The sequence below is a fragment of the Rutidosis leptorrhynchoides genome, chromosome 1, assembly GCF_046630445.1.
Source record: "Rutidosis leptorrhynchoides isolate AG116_Rl617_1_P2 chromosome 1, CSIRO_AGI_Rlap_v1, whole genome shotgun sequence".
Lineage (NCBI taxonomy): Eukaryota > Viridiplantae > Streptophyta > Magnoliopsida > Asterales > Asteraceae > Rutidosis > Rutidosis leptorrhynchoides.
In genome coordinates, this window is record NC_092333.1 from 261,084,517 (window position 1) to 261,108,497 (window position 23,981).

The following is a 23,981-nucleotide window of genomic DNA, read 5'->3' on the forward strand; positions in this document are numbered from 1 at the left end:
TTAAATAACAATAAATAAAAGTGCGATAATTAGAAGTGCAATTAAATATAAAATAAAGGAAATTAAATATGAAATAACAGAATTATGCTTATTTAAACTTCCGTAATCATGATGTTCGACGTGTTGATTTTAGTTTTATGCCCATGGGTTAATTGTCCTTTGTCCTGGATTATTCAATATGTCCGTCTGGTTTTTGTCCATAACAGTCCATCAGTCATAAATATAAAGTGCGAGTGTCCTCGTCAAATTATTATTATACCCGAAGTTAAATATTCCAACTAATTGGGGATTCGAATTGTAACAAGGTTTTAATACTTTGTTTAATGAATACACCAGGTTATCGACTGCGTGTAAACCAAGGTTTTACCACTTTGTTAACAATTACACCAATTACCCTTGAATGTAATTTCACCCCTGTTTTAATTATTCTAGTGGCTATTAATCCATTCCCGTGTCCGGTTAAATGAACGATTATTCGTACATATAAATACCCCGCCCATCGTGTCCGATCGAGTGTATATGGTAATTTATAGGGACGCCCAATTGTAAATCTTTATATTAACATTAACAAACTTTCATTTAGTTAAACAAATATAAAGCCCATTAATAGCCCATAGTCTAATTTCCACAAGTGTCGTTCTTTTGTCCAAACCCCAATTATGGTACAAAGCCCAATTACCCAATTTTAGTAATTAGCCCAACATCATGATTACTTCGTTTTAAATAAGCATAATAATAACTTAGCTACGAGACATTAATATAAAAAGGTTGAACATAACTTACAATGATTAAAAATAGCGTAGCGTTACACGGACAGAATTTCGACTTACACCCTTACAACATTCGCTAACATACCCTTATTATTAGAATTAAAATTAAAATTAAAATATAAATTATATATATATATATATATATAAGTTTTACGTATGAATGAGGAAGAAAAGATGATGATTTTTGATCAGAATTCGGTTGGCTTTATAGCCAGAGTTGATTTTTGGGGCTCCGCGACTCGCGGCAAAATCCCCTTCAAACTTCGCGAGTCGCGGAGATAGAAATTACAGCTCAGTCCTTGGAGTTTTCTCTGCCGACGGTTTTTAATATATATATATAATATATATATAATTAATATAATTAATTATATATTATATTATATTTATATATATAGTTAACTTGTAATTTTTAGTCCGTTGCGTCGAGCGTTAAGAGTTGACTCTGGTCCCGGTTCCGGATTTTCGAACGTCCTCGCGTACAATTTAATATCTTGTACTTTGCGTTTTGAATCTTGTACTTTTGTAATTTCGAGACGTTTCTTATCAATAATTGGAACCTCTTTGATTGTCTTTTGTTCTTTTGAGCTTTTTGGTCGTTTGCGTCTTCAATTCGTCGAATCTGTCTTTTGTCTTCACCTTTTATTATTTAAACGAATATCACTTGTAAATAGAACAATTGCAACTAAAAGCTTGTCTTTCTTGAGGAATAATGCTATGAAATATATGTTCGTTTTTAGCATTATCAAATATTCCCACACTTGAGCGTTGCTTGTCCTCAAGCAATATCGTCTTGAAATACTAGAATCACTTCTTTATTCTTCACACTTTGTACATCAGTGATTTCTATATGGCGGTATAAACAATGGTAGTAACGATATGGTTTACAGTCCCACATGACTATAAAAATTTAGATCCATTAAGGAAATTGGATCTTTATGAAAACATTTGATCTTTTGAAATCTAGTTTTTACCCTAGATAAGTTTTCCGGAATAACCCTTTACCGGTGTTTGCAAAATATTTTTGTGGGTTTGGTGGGTTTCAGATTTGAAAATTTTAGCTCAAAACTTGCGGTTTTGTGTCACCCACTTGCTAACCTTGTATTTGGAAAGCAACACGTCCAGTTTACTTGTCCCGTATATTACCTTTCGGTAAACTACCGTCCGGTTGTAAAGGAAAGCGTTGAACAAGCAACTGTTAAGGCAATGTCCCGTGACATGCTTTTGATTATGGTCTATAACGTGTCGGACGCAATTACTATCCTTGGTAGGAGCAATAGTAAAGCTCACCCTTATAATTTGTCAGTTTGACACAAGGTCCTGTCTTTGACCATGCTATGCAACCACCGTTCTTACGGTTGACACCCGATTTAGTTCAGGTGACCTAATGAATTCCAGGTGAATTCCTAGGATTTTACGTTCAATGGTAATGAACGCATTGAAAATAGGGTTTTCAGAAAACAAATCGGTTTGTAATTTTGATCAAAATATTTTCTCGTTTAAGCTCGAGTTTAGATATCATTGAATTCCATGAGTTTGAATTCTCAATCTTTAAGGTCAATCTCTAGGATTGAGTAATATCAGTCTTAAAAGCTGATTTTTAATCTTTAAGGAGATTATCCTTTCTGGGGATCTGATTCATTAGTCTTATCCAGCTAATTTGCATGGTGCCCCCCCATTGTACGAGATAAATCCTTCTCATGGTTAGGATAAATCTGACCACTTGGCGACCCTGTTTAATGCTGAGGTCCGTGGATTTCCTGCTGATTTTAGTGATGACTTTTCTAGATTTTTCGTCAACCTACAGCTGGTCTGGACGACAACTTCATGACCTAAATCAAGAAGCGCGTGTCTTTTTCGGAAGACTTTACTTCCTTTTAATGATGGAATTGATTCATCGTGTAGATCCATCTCTTCTTTTCTTTCATTGGGTAAAACAGTTTAGTTTAGTTCAAAGCAAAAGTATTTTCAGTTATTTGTTACAGATATATGTGACATATGTTTAAAATAACTTGGTAAATTTTCCCACACTTGGCTTTTATTTTCCTTTTTATCGTCCTCTATTCCATTTTAAATGAATTTTAACATTTTAGTTTGTTTCTCAATTTATGTCCTTTCCGAGGTAACAATAATTTCGGTGTTAAAACCTAGTTTTATCGTTCATAAATATGTATAAACATGATTTGAATTCATTTAATTGAAAATTTTGAAAAATTTTACTAGAATTGGGTAGTCAGTATATAAGACTAGGGCTGTTCTTTTTTATCAGAGAGCACTAGATTCTAATACAACTACTGCTTTACTAGTATTTTTAATGGTAACCAAGTGTTTAATATAAAAATTTTAAAATCCGAAAGAATTTAACCCCTTCCCACACTTAAGATCTTGCAATGCCCTCATTTGCAAGAAATCAGTAACAATTTAAATTATTGAGGGTGATTTCTGTGAAAATGATTAAATTTTTACCAAAGTTTCCAAATATATTGGCGTTTGTTTGCTGAATGATAAATGGTGCACATCATTTGTTCATTCCGTCTTGTTGTTATTTCACATATATTTTGCATCTTGTCGTCAAAATTAGTTGCTTTTGCTGAACTTAATGCCAGTCTTTGAAAATGCGTTGTTTTACCCTGTTGTGTACATAAGATAAACTGCAAACATATATACATATTTTTGAAGTTTGGTATATTACCCCACGTTCAAAAATTATTAAAATCTAAGAATAAAAGTTAGATAATTATAAAAATGATTACAATATTAACAAAAGTATTAAACGTATCAATAATTACAAATTACAAAATAAAAAAAATAATAATAAGTAAACTAAGGATGATATTGGTACCAATAGGGGTTCCAGGCATAACCATAAGTGCTATAGAATGCTTCGGCAGGATCATACGTAGGATATGGTGGCTGCATCTCTATCGACCAAGGAGGGAAGACGGGTTTCGGTGTAGGAATATAGTTTCTACCTATATGTTGGCAATGCGCTATGATCTGGTTCTGATGAACTTGCCAATCTTCAAATGCTCTCTGTCTAGCATTTTCGTATTCCTGAGAAGCTATAAACCTATGCATTTCTTGCATCTCATTCCCCCCTCCTACATTACCTTGCTCCTGGTTTCTCTCCACCTGTGGATGTCTACCATGGTATCGTACTGCGGCGTTATTTCGCCTCTTCAAAACTTTCGCACCATGGTATACATTTAAACCTATAGTATCGCGGGGTTCCAGCTCTTCTAGTAATAATCCCCCCCGACTTATATCCACACCTAGATATTCACCAATCAAAGTAATAAAAATACCACCTCCTATTATGCTATGTGGTCGCATCCCCCGAACCATAGCTGATAAATAATAACCCACACAATATGGTATACTTACAGCGCTTTGTGGGTCTCGAATACACATATGGTAAAACAAATCTTGTTCATTTACTTTTTCTTTGTTCTTACCCCTTTGTGTAATCGAATTAGCTAAAAACCTATGTATCACTCTTAATTCGGCTCTATCTATATCCAAATAAGAGTAGTTTCCCCCTTTGAAACGGTGATGGCTTGTCATTTGACTCCACACACCGTGTGTATCAAAATTCTCATCTATCTTTCTACCGTTTAGTATCAATCCTCTACAATCGGCAGACGCTAACTCCTCAGGCGTATATATACGTAAAGCCTGAGCCATGTCCAGTAAAGACATGTGGCGCATCGAACCGCCTAACAAAAATCTAATAAAAGAACGATCGGTTAAACTAGCTACCCGATCATTCAACTCTATACTACATAACAACTCTTCACACCATACTTTATATACAGGTCTGCGTATGGTGAATAAACATATCCAGTCATTAAAAGAAGAATTACCATACCTCTGTACAAGTAATTCCCTAATTGGCCCGGCCAATTCTACAGCTTCTAAGGGTCCCCATTCTATGACCCTCGGTACCTCAACAACCTTAGAGTGAAGAGTATGCAAACCCCGTTGATATTTTGGATAATCTATCCAAAGTCTGTCAAATCTCAGGTTCGGGTGCAATTCTTCCAAGTGCATATCCGAAAAGGTCATGACTGGATGAGGTACATCCTGCTTGTAGTAGTTATCTACCTCCTGTTGTTCCAAATTCTCAGCAGGAGCATTGCGGGCTTGGGATGAAGATTCACCCCTTTCATTCTGCAAAACACATCAAACACAAATTTTGTGCATCCAAATATGCATTAGTGTCAGCAAAATCATCAATCAAAATAATTATAATGACATTATCAATTTATATCAAACTTAAGCTCATTTTCATATTTTTATCAAATCTACACTTTTTCAAATAAGCATATACGAAAATGTTCGCCAAGTTCATAAGCATTCAACTCAAATAACATGTCAAAATAATCATTACTAACAATCAAACAAGTCTCAAATGGCATTATCTTTCAAAAATCAAGTTCATGAATTTTAGACTTGAAAAAGTCCACTTGAATTCTCAAAATCATGTTTAGGCTCAAAGTTTGGATCATTTAACTACCTAGACATGTTACACTACTCAATTTAGCAACAATTCATGACAAAAATCGGCCATAACCTGTTTATATCAAAAAGCCCCAAATTTGCTCAAGAACACAAACCCTAGATTACTCAAAATTTGAAGTTTAAGGCTTCTAATCATGTTAAACAGCATCAATCTAGGTTATACAAGCATAATACATAAACAATTTAAGTCTAATTACACTAAAAAGCATCAAAATCAAATTGGGGAAAAAATAGCTCAAGAACACCTAATTTCGAATTAATGGTGTTTAGGTGTAGAAATTTACCGTTTTTCTTGAGTAATTCTTAGATAGCATCCTTCTCAACATGATTTTAGCAAAAAATTTGGTGATTAACGGTTAAAAATTGGGATTTTTGGGGGTGTTTTTCGGGTTTTTTCGGCAGTATTTCGAGCTGTATTTTTTTGGTTTTGGGTGTGTGAACTGATCAGTTCGAGTGTTTATTATTTTTTTCTGGGTTTTGATCCCTCCGCGAGTCGCGGAGGTTTTGTACTTCAAACTCCGCGAGTCGCGGAGTTTGCTCTTTTTTTTTTTTTTTTTTTATAATCATTAACTTATTAAAACAATTAAGTAATTAATTTTAAAATTTTGTTTCCCTTGTTATTTAGGACGAGGTCGTTTCGGATCGATGTCCTAGTCCGTCCTTCGACAAAATTTTAAAATTTGTCTTTTTGTAGCGATTGTTTTAAAAGCTAAGATTTTTGGTTTTTTTAATGTTTTTGGCATACTTTAAATCAATAAGATTAAAAATAATGATAATAAAAGTTCTCGTCCCTCCCTCGGGTAAAGCAATTTCGGTTCAAAGACCTAGTCTTCAACTTACGACGAATTTTAAAAATCATATTCTTAACTTAATGAGATAAAGTAAATTTTTGTTTTTAAATTCACACAATTTAAATATAAAATTCAAAATTAAAAATTCATATTATAAATTCATACCAAACTTATATTAATTTTTCAAATATTTACAATTTTAAATATATTGTTTTTACAAAGTTTACAATATTAATTTAAGATTTAAATATTAATTTTAAAAATATGGTAAAAATAAAATTAAAAATCTTTTTGTCTTTTTATCCCACTTTAATCAATCAAATATTATCAAAAATATGCGCCCCTCTTTTCGGTAAAGAAATTTCAGTTCCAAGACCTAATTTAACTCATGACGAATTTTTGAAATATTTTGGGTTGATTGTTTAAAGATATTTATACCTTAAGAATAAACGTTAAATTTCGCAGTGATGTAATAAATTTTTGAATGATATCAATAATTTCGGTCGCCAAACCTAATTTTATTCAATACCAATTTAATACTTTTTAGCGAACAAATTAGCGTTTATTATCAAAAGGTTAAAAATAAAAATAAAAATAAAAACTGTACAGACATACCTGTGAAATAGATTTCTTAGTTATATGATCTATTCCATTCATAAGATAGTCGGTTTAATTGGTTTTCCATGGCTACATAGGCGTAACCTCGAGCATTCAGTGTCTTTTCTTCTAAACATATGAACGGTCCGTCTCTGCATAAAGTAACAAATTCGGTATTTGAATAGGTTTGATTATTGGAACATTTACCTCCATGTGACCATTTTCCGCATTTGTGACATCGTTCTAGGTGTCGTGCTCTTCTTTTCGCTGCGGATTTTGATTTTCCTTTACCAAATTGTAACTTATTATCTTCGCATCTGGATCCTTTTCTAACTCCGTCCATTCTTTCTCTGATTACTGATACTAATTCGCTCGGTAGTATATCATTATTTCTTTTAGTGATCAAAGCGTGTAGCATTAGACCATGGTTTAGTTCACAGGCAGTCTTCATTTCGTAAAAACCTAAAAAAAATAAAAATTCAGAATGGGGGGAGAAGACTAGTTCTTTAGGGTCTGCTAGGGAAAGACCATACGTGTTCCATTTTCGAGAACTACACGAAAACAGACAATCTAACTCTAACAGAAATACATATTATCCTTTAAAGACTTGATTCTCCCGACACTTAGTTAGCTGTGGTGTCGAAATTGTGATTAACTTCGTTGTCGACTTCCATCGGACCATGTATGTAATGTTTAACTCTGTGACCATTAACTTTAAATTCAATCCCATTTGAATTTATCAATTCTATCGTTCCGTATGGGAAAACTCTTTTGACTATGAATGGTCCAGACCATCTTGATTTCAATTTTCCAGGAAATAGCTTGAATCGTGAATTGAAAAGAAGAACTCTGTCTCCTTCTTTAAATTCTTTTGAACTTCTGATTCTTTTATCATGCCATTTCTTCGTTCTTTCTTTATAGATTAACGAATTTTCGTATGCTTCATGTCTTAATTCTTCTAATTCGTTTAGTTGACTTAATCGTAGACGTCCGGCTTCATGTAAATCAAGATTACATGTCTTCAAAGCCCAAAATGCTTTGTGTTCAATTTCTACTGGAAGATGACATGCTTTTCCATAAACAAGTCTAAAAGGTGTGGTTCCAATTGGAGTTTTGTAGGCTGTTCTAAAAGCCCAGAGTGCATCCTCCAATTTAATGGACCATTCCTTCGGATTTGATCCTACGGTTTTCTCTAGAATACGTTTTAAAGCTCGGTTTGTATTTTCAACTTGTCCACTTGTTTTTGGATGATATGCGGTGGAGATTTTATGAGTTACTCCATATCTTTTAAGAACTTTCTCAAGTTGATTATTACAGAAATGAGTACCCCGATCACTTATTAAAGCTTTCGGTGTTCCAAACCTTGCAAAAAGACGTTTTAAAAAGTTGACTACAACTCGTGCATCGTTAGTTGGGAGAGCTTGTGCTTCCGCCCATTTAGATACATAATCAATGGCTACGAGTATATATAGATTATTATGAGATTTTGGAAATGGACCCATAAAGTCAATACCCCAAATGTCAAATACTTCACATACTTGGATGACATTTTGTGGCATTTCATCACGTTGACTTATTTTTCCGGCCCTTTGACATGCATCACAGGATTTGCAAAGAAGTTGTGCGTCTTTGTAAATTGTAGGCCAATAGAATCCAGCTTCATAAACTTTTCTTGCTGTTAGTTGAGGCCCATAATGCCCTCCTATTGGTCCTGTGTGACAATGGTTTAAAATTTTACTAGCTTCATCTCCAAATACACATCGGCGTATTATTCCATCGGGACAACTTTTAAACAGATGTGGATCTTCCCAGAAATAGTGTTTTATATCACTAAAGAATTTCTTTCGTCTTTGGTACGATAATCCTTTTTCAAGGAATCCACAAACTAAGTAGTTTGCATAGTCTGCAAACCATGGGATTTCTTTATAATCTATCTCCAATAGATATTCATCAGGAAAGTTGTCTTGTATGGCTGATTCATTTAGAACTTCTAATTCGGGATTTTCAAGACGAGAAAGATGATCAGCGGCGAGATTTTCTGCTCCTCTTTTATCTCTGATTTCAATATCAAACTCTTGTAAGAGTAAGATCCAACGGATTAATCTTGGTTTAGCATCTTGTTTTGAAAATAGGTATCTAAGAGCAGAATGGTCGGTATAGACCACCGTTTTTGCTAGAACGAGATATGATCGAAATTTGTCAAAAGCAAAGACAATAGCAAGGAGTTCTTTTTCAGTAGTTGTATAGTTCGTTTGTGCTCCTTGTAATGTCTTACTAGCATAATATATAGGTTGAAATCGTTTTTCAATCCTTTGTCCTAAAACGGCTCCCATTGCAAAATCACTTGCATCGCACATTAGTTCAAATGGTAGATTCCAATTTGGTGTTATCATGATCGGCGCATTAGTGAGTTTTTCTTTAAGAATATTAAAAGATTTGATACACTCATCTGAAAAGATGAATGGAGCATCCTTTTCTAGGAGTTTATTCATAGGAGTGGCAATTTTAGAAAAATCTTTTATGAAACGTCGGTAAAAACCGGCATGCCCTAGAAAACTCCTAACTCCTCTAACATTGGTGGGATGTGGAAGTTTAGCAATTACATCTACCTTAGCTCTATCCACTTCAATTCCTTCTTTTGAAATTTTATGTCCAAGAACGATGCCTTCTTTAACCATGAAATGGCATTTCTCCCAATTAAGTACTAGATTTGATTTTTCGCATCTAATTAGCATTCGTTCCAGATTAACTAGGCATGATTTAAATGTATCACCGAAGACTGAAAAGTCATCCATGAATACTTCCATGCATTCTTCTATCATGTCGTGAAAAATCGCCATCATACACCTTTGAAAGGTTGCAGGGGCGTTACAAAGTCCAAATGGCATGCGTTTTTAAGCAAAAGTACCATAAGGGCACGTGAATGTGGTTTTCTCTTGGTCCTCGGGTGCTATTGGAATTTGAAAATATCCGGAAAATCCATCTAGAAAACAATAGTAACTATTTCCGGCTAATCTTTCCAACATTTGATCTATGAAAGGTAAGGGAAAGTGATCTTTTCTGGTGGCGTCATTTAATTTTCTATAATCAATACATACACGCCATCCTGTTACAGTCCTAGTAGGAATAAGCTCATTTTTCTCATTTGAAATGACAGTCATGCCACCCTTCTTAGGTACGCATTGAACTGGGCTTACCCATGGACTATCAGAGATTGGATATATCAAACCTGCATCTAGCAGTTTAATAATCTCTTTCTTAACTACATCTTGCATATTAGGATTTAGTCTTCGTTGGCGTTGCACATACGTTTTATGACCTTCTTCCATAAGGATTTTATGTGTGCAATACGAAGGACTTATTCCTTTAATATCATGAATCTTCCATGCAATGGCTGGTTTATGAGCTTTTAACACAGAAATGAGTTGTGATTTCTCATTTTCAGTAAGAGAAGACGATATTATTACAGGTAATTCAGATTCACCATGTAAATAAGCGTATTCCAAATGGTTTGGAAGTGGCTTTAACTCTAATTTCGGAGGTTCTTCTATCGATGATTTATATCGATATCTGTCTTCTTCTTTTAGCATTTGAATTTCTTCTGTTGTTGGTTCATATCCATTAGCTATAAGTGTAGCTAACATTTCAGCTTCATCAATTGGTTCATTACCTTCTCCTAAAGAACATTCTCCTGTTCCTTGTAATTCTGGAAATTCTTCTAATAATTCCGCATGTGCATCTATAGTTTGAATATAATAACATGTATCATCTGCAGATTGTGGTTGTTGCATTGCTCTATCCACTGAAAAGGTAACACTCTCATCCTCTATACTTAGGGTCAGTTTCTTACCGAACACGTCTATCATTGCTTTAGCCGTGTTTAAGAATGGTCTTCCTAATATGAGAGGAACTTGAGAATCTTCTTCCATGTCCAAAACAACAAAATCTACTGGAAATACTAAAGTACCAACTTTAACTAGCATGTTCTCCATTATCCCTCTAGGATATTTTACTGATCTATCGGCTAGTTGTATGCTTATTCTGGTTGGTTTCAATTCTCCAAGGTCTAGTTTAGTGTATAGTGAATACGGCATTAGATTTATACTAGCACCTAAATCTGCCAATGCTTCTATTGAACTAAGACTACCCAGAAAACATGGAATTGTGAAACTTCCTGGATCAGATAGTTTTTCTGGTATCTTATTCAACAGCACTGCTGAACAATTAGCATTCATAGTAACAGCCGAGAGTTCTTCCATTTTCTTTCTATTTGAGATTAGATCTTTCAAGAATTTAGCATATCTAGGCATTCCTGAAATCACATCAATGAAAGGAAGATTTACATTTATCTGTTTAAACATATCCAAGAATTTGGATTGCTCGGCTTCAAGTTTCTCTTTCTTCATTTTACTCGGGTAAGGAAGTGATGGTTGGTATGGTTTAACATAAGGTTTATCCTTAACTGTGTTATCTTCATTAACCTTTTCAACTACCGGTTCTTTTTCCTTATCTTGATCAGGTTGTGGTTCTTGTGGAGTAGGAATAGTTTCATCAGAAGTTACAGGTATTTCAGGTGGTTTAAGTGTTGTACCACTTCTTGTGGTAATGGCTTTAGCTGTTTCATTCCGGGGGTTAGCATTTGTATCACTAGGTAGACTTCCCGGTTTTCTTTCACCTATTAACCTTGCTAGGTTACTTACTTCTTGTTCCAGATTTTGAATAGAAGCTTGTTGATTTCTAAATGCTTGAGCATTTTGTTCATTGGTTTGTTTTTGAGATGTGAAAAACTGCGTTTGAGTCTCAACTAGCTTCGTCATCATATCTTCTAAATTCGGCTTTTTATCATCGGTTTGTTGTGGTGGTTTGTTTTGGAAATTCGGTCTTTGCTGATTGTAAGTATTATTGGATACTTGTTGATTGCTAGGACCTTGTTGGTTGTTGTATGGAATATTTCGGTTATAATTCTGGTTTTGATTGTAAATCGGTCTTGGCGGTTGATAATTATTCTGATAATTATTTCCAGGCCTTTGGTTTATGTATGAAATATTCTCTCTTTGTTCCATTGTTAATTCAATACTGAGACAATCTTTTGTCAAATGTGGTCCTCCACACTGCTCACAACTAATTCGTATTGAGTGAATATCTTTAGTCATCTTTTCCATTCGTCTCTCGAAAGCATCTATCTTTGCCGAAATGGAATCTAAGTCATGGCTAGAATCGGCTCTAGCTGCTTTAGATGATCTAACGATATCTTTTTCTTGGTGCCACTCATGTGAGTGGGAAGCAGTATTATCAATAATTTTGTAAGCATCAGTTTCGGTTTTCTTCATAATAGAACCACCAGCTGCTATATCTATGTCTTTTCTTGTAGTGATGTCGCATCCTCGGTAGAATATTTGTACTATTTGACAGGTGTCTAAACCATGTTGCGGACATCCTCTTAATAACTTTCCATATCTTGTCCACGCCTCATATAGAGTTTCATTTGGCTTTTGTGTGAACGTAACAATTTCTGCTTGAAGTCTTACGGCTTTAGATGCAGGAAAGAATTGTTTAAGAAATTTGTCAATTAAAACATCCCATGTATCGATCGCCCCTTCAGGTAACGATTCCAACCAATCTTTGGCTTCTCCCTTTAAAGTCCAGGGAAATAACATGAGATATATCTGTTCATCCTCCACTTCTCGGATTTTAAATAGTGTGCAGATCCTATTAAAGGTACGTAGATGTTCATTTGGATCTTCCTTCGGCGCACCACTAAATTGGCATTGATTAGTCACCATGTGTAGAATTTGTCCTTTGATTTCATAATCTGGCGCATTAATGTCTGGATGAGTAATTGCGTGACCTTGGCCAGTGCGTTTAGCTCTCATTCGGTCTTCCATACTTAAAGGTTCCAGATTCTCCATAATTGAATTTGTTGAATCGGTATCACTAGATGATTCTGATTTAATGGTTCGTTCCTCAACAATCTCTGTTTGAATGATTGGTGGTTCCGGAGGAAAGTTTAATGGTTCAGGATCTATGAACCGTTCCTGAATATTTTCTGGATTCTCAATTGTGAGGTTGGGTTCAAAAAATGGATTATTGGAAATTTGAACTGAAGTACTTGGTCGACTGGATGACGATTCTAAAGAAAAATCAACGGCGGTTATATTTGCTAAACGATGTCTTGATCGAGTTACAAGTGGTGAACGTACAAAAGGTGATGAACGTCTTGCTCGGTGCATTCACTGAATATCCTATTAGTTTTTAAAAGGAAAGAAAAATTATAATAAGTTATCCAATCAATAGACTTTTCTGATTTTGCCCACGTTTCGAATAGCCAAAAGATGCAGCAGAGGGGCAGGATTCGTTTGGTCTCAATATAATTGAGGACTGTTTAGCTCCAATAACCCGGTCCACGTACAAATCCAACTATTACTACGAACCAGAAAATTTTGATGTCTATCAATTTAACCACTCAAAATAAATTTTCGTAATTTTAAGAAATTTAGATAAGAAGTAGAAAAAATTCTAAGTCCTAAAACTAGAATGGCGAGAAATAAGAAAGAAAAAGAGTTCGTCGAAAAAAAAAAAAATCGAAAAAGGAAAATGGTTGAAAAAGTAAAAGGTGACGGAAAAATAAAAGAAACTTATAAAAACTTAAAAATACTTAACTAACCTAACCTTATTACTACAACTAACTTAAAATTATAATCGCAAATTGAAATTATTAATTGGAATGATAATTGATACATAGTAAAAGGTGTCTAAAAATATTAAATCTTACAGGAAAAACTAAATCCCAAATAGAAATAACTTAAAAAGAAACTAAAACTTAAAAAGGCGTCGCAAAATTCTAAAGCACCTAAATCTTAGTCTAAAGAAAAATCACTTAAGGAATTCTACGGCAAAGCCTAAAAATCTAGGAGTAAAAATAACTATAGCAAAAACTAAGTTTAAAATTAAATATGAGTTAAAAATACAAAAGTTATGCTACAACGATTAAAAGGGGACAAAATATAAAAATATACAAAAAGTTGTAAAAAGTACAATTTTTATAAATATTATTTTTATATTATTTATTTAATAAAACTACTAATTTTATAATTTTAATAAAACTAATTAAACAAAATACATAAATTAAATAAAAAGTAAAAATAAAACTAAAACTAATAATAATAATAATAATAATTAGGTTTAAATAATAATAATAATTAAAAATAACCCGTAATTAATGCAGATTTAGGGTTTTTGTCCGTGTGTCAGATGGTCTCCGCGAGTCGCGGCAATTAAAGAAGAAAACCCCGCGAGTCGCGGGGTTCAGAAATTCTGTTGACAGCTTTCAATTTTTACGTGTTTTTCTTTATTTTTTATTTTTTTTATTTTATGTTTTCTGTTTTTTAAATAAATAAAAGATTTTAAAATAAAACTTATATTTTTATAAACTAAAATAGAAATAAAGAAACTTATAAAACTTAAATATTTAACAAAATCTTAAAAATACTTATATTTTTGTTTTTTTTTTCTTTTTATATTTTCGAATATTTAAAACGTATTTTTACAAAAGCGACTTTTAATAAAAGTAAAATAAAAAATCTTTTTTTTTTCTTTATATTGACGTTTCGCTTCGGTGTTCCCCGGCAGCGGCGCCAAAAATACTTGATGTTATGCGAGGTGTATACAAAATAGTTTATATTTTACTAGGAAAAACTATTAAATACGATACAATTTTACACAAGATATTTATTTATTTATAGAATGGATATACTTAAACCTTGCTACAACACTTATAGGCAGTGTACCTAATCGTACAGTAGTGTAGTTTTTAGTAAGTCCGGTTCGTTCCACAGGGAAATCTTTAAACAAAGCTCAACGCTATATTAGTTTACTTTTATAAAAATACAAATATATATATAAGTAATATTATTATAAAGGGGGGTTTTTACCGTTTAATGACCGGTTTGTCGATTTTAAGATTTTAGTCGCAGTTAAAACCTAATGTAAAATATAAAATAAATACAAGACTTAAATTAAAGCGTAAAGTAAATAACGATAATGAAATTGCGAATAATAAAAAATGCGATAAAATAAAATTGCGATAATTAAAAAGTACGATAATTAAAAATGCGATTAAATAACAATAAATAAAAGTGCGATAATTAGAAGTGCAATTAAATATAAAATAAAGGAAATTAAATATGAAATAACAGAATTATGCTTATTTAAACTTCCGTAATCATGATGTTCGACGTGTTGATTTTAGTTTTATGCCCATGGGTTAATTGTCCTTTGTCCTGGATTATTCAATATGTCCGTCTGGTTTTTGTCCATAACAGTCCATCAGTCATAAATATAAAGTGCGAGTGTCCTCGTCAAATTATTATTATACCCGAAGTTAAATATTCCAACTAATTGGGGATTCGAATTGTAACAAGGTTTTAATACTTTGTTTAATGAATACACCAGGTTATCGACTGCGTGTAAACCAAGGTTTTACCACTTTGTTAACAATTACACCAATTACCCTTGAATGTAATTTCACCCCTGTTTTAATTATTCTAGTGGCTATTAATCCATTCCCGTGTCCGGTTAAATGAACGATTATTCGTACATATAAATACCCCGCCCATCGTGTCCGATCGAGTGTATATGGTAATTTATAGGGACGCCCAATTGTAAATCTTTATATTAACATTAACAAACTTTCATTTAGTTAAACAAATATAAAGCCCATTAATAGCCCATAGTCTAATTTCCACAAGTGTCGTTCTTTTGTCCAAACCCCAATTATGGTACAAAGCCCAATTACCCAATTTTAGTAATTAGCCCAACATCATGATTACTTCGTTTTAAATAAGCATAATAATAACTTAGCTACGAGACATTAATATAAAAAGGTTGAACATAACTTACAATGATTAAAAATAGCGTAGCGTTACACGGACAGAATTTCGACTTACACCCTTACAACATTCGCTAACATACCCTTATTATTAGAATTAAAATTAAAATTAAAATATAAATTATATATATATATATATATATATATATATATATATATATATATATATATATATAAGTTTTACGTATGAATGAGGAAGAAAAGATGATGATTTTTGATCAGAATTCGGTTGGCTTTATAGCCAGAGTTGATTTTTGGGGCTCCGCGACTCGCGGCAAAATCCCCTTCAAACTCCGCGAGTCGCGGAGATAGAAATTACAGCTCAGTCCTTGGAGTTTTCTCTGCCGACGGTTTTTAATATATATATATAATATATATATATAATTAATATAATTAATTATATATTATATTATATTTATATATATAGTTAACTTGTAATTTTTAGTCCGTTGCGTCGAGCGTTAAGAGTTGACTCTGGTCCCGGTTCCGGATTTTCGAACGTCCTCGCGTACAATTTAATATCTTGTACTTTGCGTTTTGAATCTTGTACTTTTGTAATTTCGAGACGTTTCTTATCAATAATTGGAACCTCTTTGATTGTCTTTTGTTCTTTTGAGCTTTTTGGTCGTTTGCGTCTTCAATTCGTCGAATCTGTCTTTTGTCTTCACCTTTTATTATTTAAACGAATATCACTTGTAAATAGAACAATTGCAACTAAAAGCTTGTCTTTCTTGAGGAATAATGCTATGAAATATATGTTCGTTTTTAGCATTATCAATTAGGCGTTATGTCACAAGATGGTAACTTATTGAGGTTATGGGTGAAGAGGACTATGGGTCGGTAGTGTCTCGTTAGGTAACTCACAAGTCGGTGACACCTCATGGTGGTTCACGAGGCGGTGACCCCTTAGTAGTTTAGTTGGTACGTCACAAGTCGTTGATACCATAAGTTGGGGAAGTGATTCACAAGTCGGTGACACTTCATAGTGTTCACGAGTCGGTGACACTAGATGGTGACTCACAAGTCGGTGACACCTCTTGGAGGTTCACAATTCGGTGACCTTGTATGTATTGGCGGGTGATTCACAAGTCGGTGACACCCTATAGTGCTTCACAAGTCGGTGACACTTATTGGTGGTGCTTCACAAGTCGGTGACGCCACATGGCGTTCACGAGTCGGTGACCCATGGGTATTGGTGGGTAGTTCACAAGTCGGTGACACCCTTTGGTGATTCACAAGTCGGTGACACCTTATGATGATTCACAAGTCGGTCACATCATATGAGTGAGACTCGACGTTATTGGTCGTCTACAAGTCGGTAGTGCCATAGGGAGGAACGGTTTGTTATGTTATGTATTGTATTGATTTAGTATATTATTGTGTTGAGTTTATACTAATGTCGTTGATTGTTGTATGCGGGGATGCTAGATTGCTTATACGTTTTTATACGTGTTGTGTGTTGGGGTATGCGTGTAGGTAAATTATATATATATATATATATATATATATATATATATATATATATATATATATATATATATATATATATATATATATATATATGTATATATATATATATATATATATATATATGTATATATATATATATATATATATATATATATATATATATATATAAGTATTGCATTCACTAAGCAATTAGCTTACCCTCTCGTTGTTTACATTTTTAGGTGCGAAGGCGGATGTGGCAAGGGTATGCTCAGGATATAGATGATTTCCCTTTTGATGCTTGCTGGGATTATATTTTGGATTCGACCTAGGATTTGGGTAGTTATCCCCAAACATCATGCTCGTAGTTGTTTGGAACTTAAACTCACTTGGGTCGAAACTTGCATTTTGTACGAAATTCGTAAATAGGGTCGATGTGGGCTCGGTGTTGTAAAACTCGATTTTATTGTGGAAATCTCTTAGTTTTAATTATTGTAACGTGTTGTGAAAGCGGTTTCGTCTAAAAGTGTCGGGAAGTGAGTTTTCCATTCGCTTAAGTTGGACTCCGGGGACAGCCCCTGACAGTTCATTTGGATGCCATCCCATTTGCTTAGATGCCGTTCAGCCCTTCACAACTGGACGCCGTCCAGATAACTGGACGCCATCCAGATACACTGAATCAAATTTTTTTTTTAAGTTGTGTTTTCGGTTGGATAATGGGTTAGGTTGTTACAAGTGGTATTAGAGCATGGACTAAGGGATTTAGGTGACTTGAGATAGGCGCCTAGACTTAGACTTTTTGTGTGTGCTTATTTCTTGCGGGACTTGTAGGATTACGGGTCGGCTCGGGTTTTAGCTAGTACCTTAGATTGTAGGTGAACTAGCTATGTATTGGTTATGTTGTTATTAATCATGTTGTTTGTGTTGAATATCTAGTGAGATGGTTGTTGTATTCATGAGCTCGGCATGGCATGTGAGCGTAATAATGCTTCGCGACCATTATTACGGTTGCAAGCCAAGTCAGGCAAGTGATGTACAACAAGTATTGGACTAGATGTGATGTACGAACGTTGGCATATTTATATGATTGTGAATATTGATCGTGGCGGTGAATATAATTTACTTGTGTTGCATTCCTTGCCGGGTTCATTTCTTAGAATGAAGACGAGGAACGGACATGATAACGAAGATCAAGGCGATGACTTCGAGTTCACGGCCAAGGTTGAGGCCATTATTCAAAGGTAACGTGCAGCCTTTCTAGAGGATGTTAGGAAGATGTTCCTAGATTCGATTAATGAGGAAGTAGTCGGTCTAGTCAAGGAACAAGTTAAGATTGGACTTCACGAAGATAATATGGGAAGGCGAGACTTCTACTACAAAAACTTTAAGGATGCTCAACCTCCCACTTTTGAGGGCGAACGAGACCCACTCAAGAGTGCTTGATGGATCTCCGATATGGAGGGGGCCTTTCGTACTAGTGAGTGCCCTCTCGATAAGAAGACGAGGAATGGTAGTAGTATGCTAAGGGGTGACGCCAAGTTGTGGTGGGATGCGAAAATTTAACTCTATGGTGAGGAACAATGTATGGAGTTCGCATGGGACGAGTTCAAAGCAGAATTTTTCAAGGAATACCGAACTTCGGCCGATCTTTCTAAGCTTAAGGACGAGTTGCGTGCTTTGAGGCAAGGGTCAATGGATTTAAACACACTCAAATCCATTTTCTTATCGAAGACCCAATTTTGCCCGGAGTATGTCGGGAATGACCACATGTTGAAGGAAGACTTTTACTGAACCTTGAGCGATCATTACCAAGAAAAGATTATTAGGAACTCGGTGAAAACTTTTGACGAGTTGTTTGACATGGCCAAGGGTTTTGAGGCGTTTTTCTCGAAGACAAGTGTTTTCGATGTTAGTAAGTGGAAGTTCGAAGCGACGATGTTTTCGAACAAGAAAAGTAAAAGTGCTACTGAAGGTGTTGGAAGTGTGAAGGTGAGTAGCGTGAGTGGTTCTAAATTCACGTGTTATAATTGTGGGCAAACGGGACATAAGTCTCGTGATTGTCCGTTGGGTAAGGTCACATTTTTTAAGTGCCGGAAGGAGGGACACCAGAAGTCGGAATGTCCTGAGTGGAATAGTGACAGAGCGCGAAGGTCTAGCGACGCTTGATTCAGGTACTATTCGATTTTAGTACTATCTTTATGCGGGTGACTTTTGGGTAACAACTGAGTTTATCCATGTGATGTAGTGACTAGCTAGGATCAGTTAGTCCATTGCGGTTTGATTAGCCATGTCGAGTTAATCAATAAGTTGTTAGGAGTGTTGACCAGGTCGGGTTGACCAAGTAAGTTTGACTTAACCGAGTCAGGTTAATCAAATAAATGTTAGGTGTTGACCGAGTCGGGCTAACTGGATGGATTTGACTAACCGGGTTGGGTTAATTAAATAGATGTTAGGTGTTGACTGAGGCGGGTTAACCGGGTGAATTTGACTAACCGGGTCGGGTTAATCAATTAAATGATAGGTGTTGACTGAGTCGGGTTAACCAAGTGAGTGGCTTAACCAAATAGGGTTAATCATTTGTTGTTAGGGTCGTTTGACTAACCGGGATGGGTTAATCAATTAGACGTTAGGTGTTGACCGAGTCGGGTTGACCAAGGGTGTTTGACTAACCAAGTCGGGTTAATCAATTATTGTTAGGTGTTGACTGAGGCGGGTCGACATAGTGTATCTGACTTAACCAAGTCGGGTTAATCGTTTTGGTATTGGAGGCTTAACCAAGTCGAGTGTAACCGTGTGATTAGAGGGTTACTTGTATTGCTCTCCGTAAGGGTTAGCGTAGTAATGGTATGCCATTCGAGAGGCGTCTATGTTGACATTGTAAGTGTGCGAGTAGAGTCACGGTTGTTGACTATCTTTGATTGTGTGTAAGTAACCGTGTTAACGGTTGAGACGATGAGAGTTAGGGTGTAAGTCTTGGTGTTCCAGGCATCTCCTTGAGTTAAAAGGTAAATGGACTAGTTGTGCGGCCTAGGTGGATAGTGACTAGTGGGTGTCACTAGAAAGTTGTGGGTGTTGAGCCGTAATGTTCGTCGGATTTGTGTGACCTCGAGTAGTCAAGTGACGTATGACACCAAGAATAGACCCCGTATGGGTCGAGATTTTGAGACTCGAGAGTAGTAATGGGAGTTGCATTACACTGTGTCAGGTGCCTCCGTATACCTGCTAGTGGAATGCTTCACTCCGGTGGTGTGATTACTTTGTACTTGGGTACCCGTGAGAAACTCAAAGGTACGTTAATGGCTTATTGTGATGATTAGCGAGCGTTAACGTTTGACCGATTTGAATTATCGAGGTTCGAATATCGTATAATAAGTCCTTGGAAGGACTGTGGAGTATGACCAACGTCGCGAAAGGTCATGTGTTTTGTGGAATGTCGATATTCCGCGAGATATTATCATTTTGACGGTGATAATGTGGGGTTAAAACCCTAAGTGGGGGAGTAAGTACCCGGAGGGTACGGTAGTGCCTCAGTTTGGTAGGCGTGTTTGTGTAATTTGTCGGAAGTCGTCCCATTTTGTGAGGTAAACTAGGGACGTATAGTGTTGATTTTCGACTATCTCATGTAGAGACATGTTAGTGTAGAGTGTGTTCGGGAATGAACTCTCTAGAGTTTTGGCGGTTGGCATTAGAACTCTAAGTCGTGAGTTGGAGTGCGCCAAGGAAATCCTGAAGGATAGTTGTTCAATTGGAACGTTGCATGGAGGAAAAGTGTGATCGATAGGATGCAATGGTGGCATCGAGGGGGTGTAGAGTTGTGTGAAAACTCGAAGAATCGTGGAAGGCATACGTTTTGGCTGTATGGGGACTAAGATCACGAGGACGTGATCCGATTTAAGTGGGGGAGAGTTGTAAGACCCAGTTTTCATTTTCAACTATGTGGGACGCCGTCCAAGATTCGGGACGCCGTCCAGAGTGAAGCATTGGACGTCGTCCAATACTTGAGACACCGTCCAGATGTACTGAATGGCCAGCTGTTTTATTTGGTTTTAAAAAGGGGTATGTTGGTCAATTCACTTGGGTGTCAATTTGGAGCCCTCAAAATTGATCTAGATCCATTTGTGGATCACATTTCACCCACACAAACACTCTCACTCATTTCTGGAGTGAGAGAAAGAGTTTAGAGAGAGAGAGAGAGAGCTTCATTTGGAGAAGAAGGAGTTGGATTCTCACCAATGCTCGGGTTTTAAAGTTGTTCATCTCGCTCCTAGCTCGTTTTGGTTGTTGTGGTAAGTTCTAACTCCGAATTTCATTGTTTGATTTGATATTCAAAGTTAGGGTTTGAACTTAAATTGTTGATAAACCCATTTAAAATCATGAAGTGAGTTTAGTGATGCTAGTAATCGGGTTTTGTGGTGTCGTTGGTGGATTTTGGGTTGGTTGTTGTTTTGGTTAAGTTCAAGACTTACAAAATGAGTTAATCACTAGGTTTAGTGATTATGGATGTGTTGAAACCCATGTGAGTGTATTTTGGTTAAATAATTTTGAAATGGGTCAAAATTAGAGTTTGGTGTCAAATTAGGCGAGATAAGTGTTTAACACTTATGAGTGGGTTAAATTGGTGATTTAGGGCCATTTTCACTTGTGTTAGTGATTATTGGTTAGTTTGAGAGCGGATTGTGCTCGGAAGCACTTTTGGCTCGAATTTTCACTTATGGTGTTTCGGGCATAAGTTAGAGTGTTTATCTTATTTATTTGTGAATTATCTAGGTGATTCATGTTGGATGATTAGGAGCTCAAGCCGGAGTTACCTTACTTTTAATTGAGGTGCGTGGAATATTTATACATGTATGTATGTAGTTTATTTACTCCTACGCGATGTGGGGCTTAGGTGTCACGTCGTGAGTAATGGGCGTTATGTCACAAGATGGTGACTTATTGAGGTTATGGGTGAAGAGGACTACGGGTCGGTAGTGTCTCGTTAGGTCACTTACAAGTCGGTGACACCTCATGGTGGTTCACGAACCGGTGACCCCTTAGTAGTTTAGTTGGTGAGTCACAAGTCGGTGATACCATAAGGCGTGGATGTAATTCACAAGTCGGTGACACTTCATAGTTTTCACGATTCGGTGACACTAGATGGTGACTCACAAGTCGGTGACACCTCTTGGAGGTTCACAAGTCGGTGACCTCGTATATATTGGCGGGTGATTCAAAAGTCGGGGACACCCTATAGTGCTTCACAAGTCGGTGACACTTATTGGTGGTGCTTCACAAGTCAGTGATGAAACATGGCATTCACGAGTCGGTGACCCATGGGTATTGGTGGGTAGTTCACAAGTCGGTGACACGCTTTGGTGATTCACAAGTCGGTGACACCTTATGATGATTCACAAGTCGGTGACATCATACGAGTGAGACTCGATGTTATTGGCTATCTACAAGTTGGTAGTGCCATAGTGAGGAACGGTTTGTTATGTTATGCATTGTATTGATTTAGTATATTATTGTGTTGATTTTATACTAACGTCATTGATTGTTGTATGCGGGGATGCTAGATTGCTTATACGTTTTTATACGTGTTGTGTGTTGGGGTATGCGTGTAGGTAAATTATATATATATATATATATATATATATATATGTATATATATATATATATATATATATATATATATACATATATATATATATATATATATACATATATATATATATATATATATACATATATATATATATATATATATATATATATATATATATATATATATATATATATATATATATATGTATAAGTATTGCATTCACTAAGAAATTAGCTTACCCTCTTGTTGTTTACATTTTTAGGTGCGAAGGCGGATGTGGTAAGGGTATGCTCGGGATTTAGATGATATCCTCTTTGATGCTTGCTTGGATTATATTTTGGATTTGGCCTAGGATTTGGGTAGTTATCCCCAAACATCATGCTCGTAGTTGTTTGGAACTTAAACTCACTTGGGTCGAAACTTGCATTTTGTACAAAATTCGTAAATAAGGTCGATGTGCGCCCGATGTTATAAAACTCGATTTTATTGTGGAAATCTCTTAGTTTTAATTATTGTAACGTGTTGTAAAAATGGTTTCGTCTAAAAGTGTCGGGAAGCGAGTTTTCCGTTCGCTTAAGTTGGACTCCGGGGACAGCCCCTGGCAGTTCATTTGGACACCGTCTCATTTGCTTGGACACCGTCCAACCCTTCACAACTGGAAGCCGTCCAGATACACTGAATCAAAAAAAAAATTTAAGTCGTGTTTTCGGTTGGATAACGAGTTGGGTCGTTACAGTTTGCTAGAGTCGTGACATACATTCATTTCATGTATACCTCGTGATGAATCACAAATAGTTATCCTTTCAAGTTTTCTTTTCAAGTTGTTATTTTCATCAATTAAAACTTTGTTAAGTTGTCTAACTTTGTGTAATTCTTTCTCCAAAAGTTTTACTTTGTCACGACTACTATCATACACAAATTTAATAGTCTTGTAATCATCTAACAATTCTTCATAATTAGAAGGATAGAATACATGTACCTTATTGCAATCCATGCTTGAGACATCATCTTCTTTGAATGGAGATTCAACCTCTTCTTCACTTTGAACATCTTGATCCAAATCATTCCAAGAACTCATGAGGCAAAAGTCTTCATTTCCATTCAACCCTTTTGCTTGAAAATCACCAACCTTTTCCAAACCCTTCTCTATTCCTTTACCCTTTAAACTCCTAGAGTTTAAATCTTCTTGAGAATATAGTGAGTCCCAACATTCTTTTGCACTTTCACGTGAGATTATCTTTAATCTTTCTTCACTAGGAAGAATTCCATGAAGTAGTGAAATTGCATCAAATTGTTTCAAAACATCATTGTTTTGAAATGTTGACTTCACTAGTCTTGAACTAGCTTGTGGTACAAAGTCTCCTACTTTGATTATTCTCCACAAG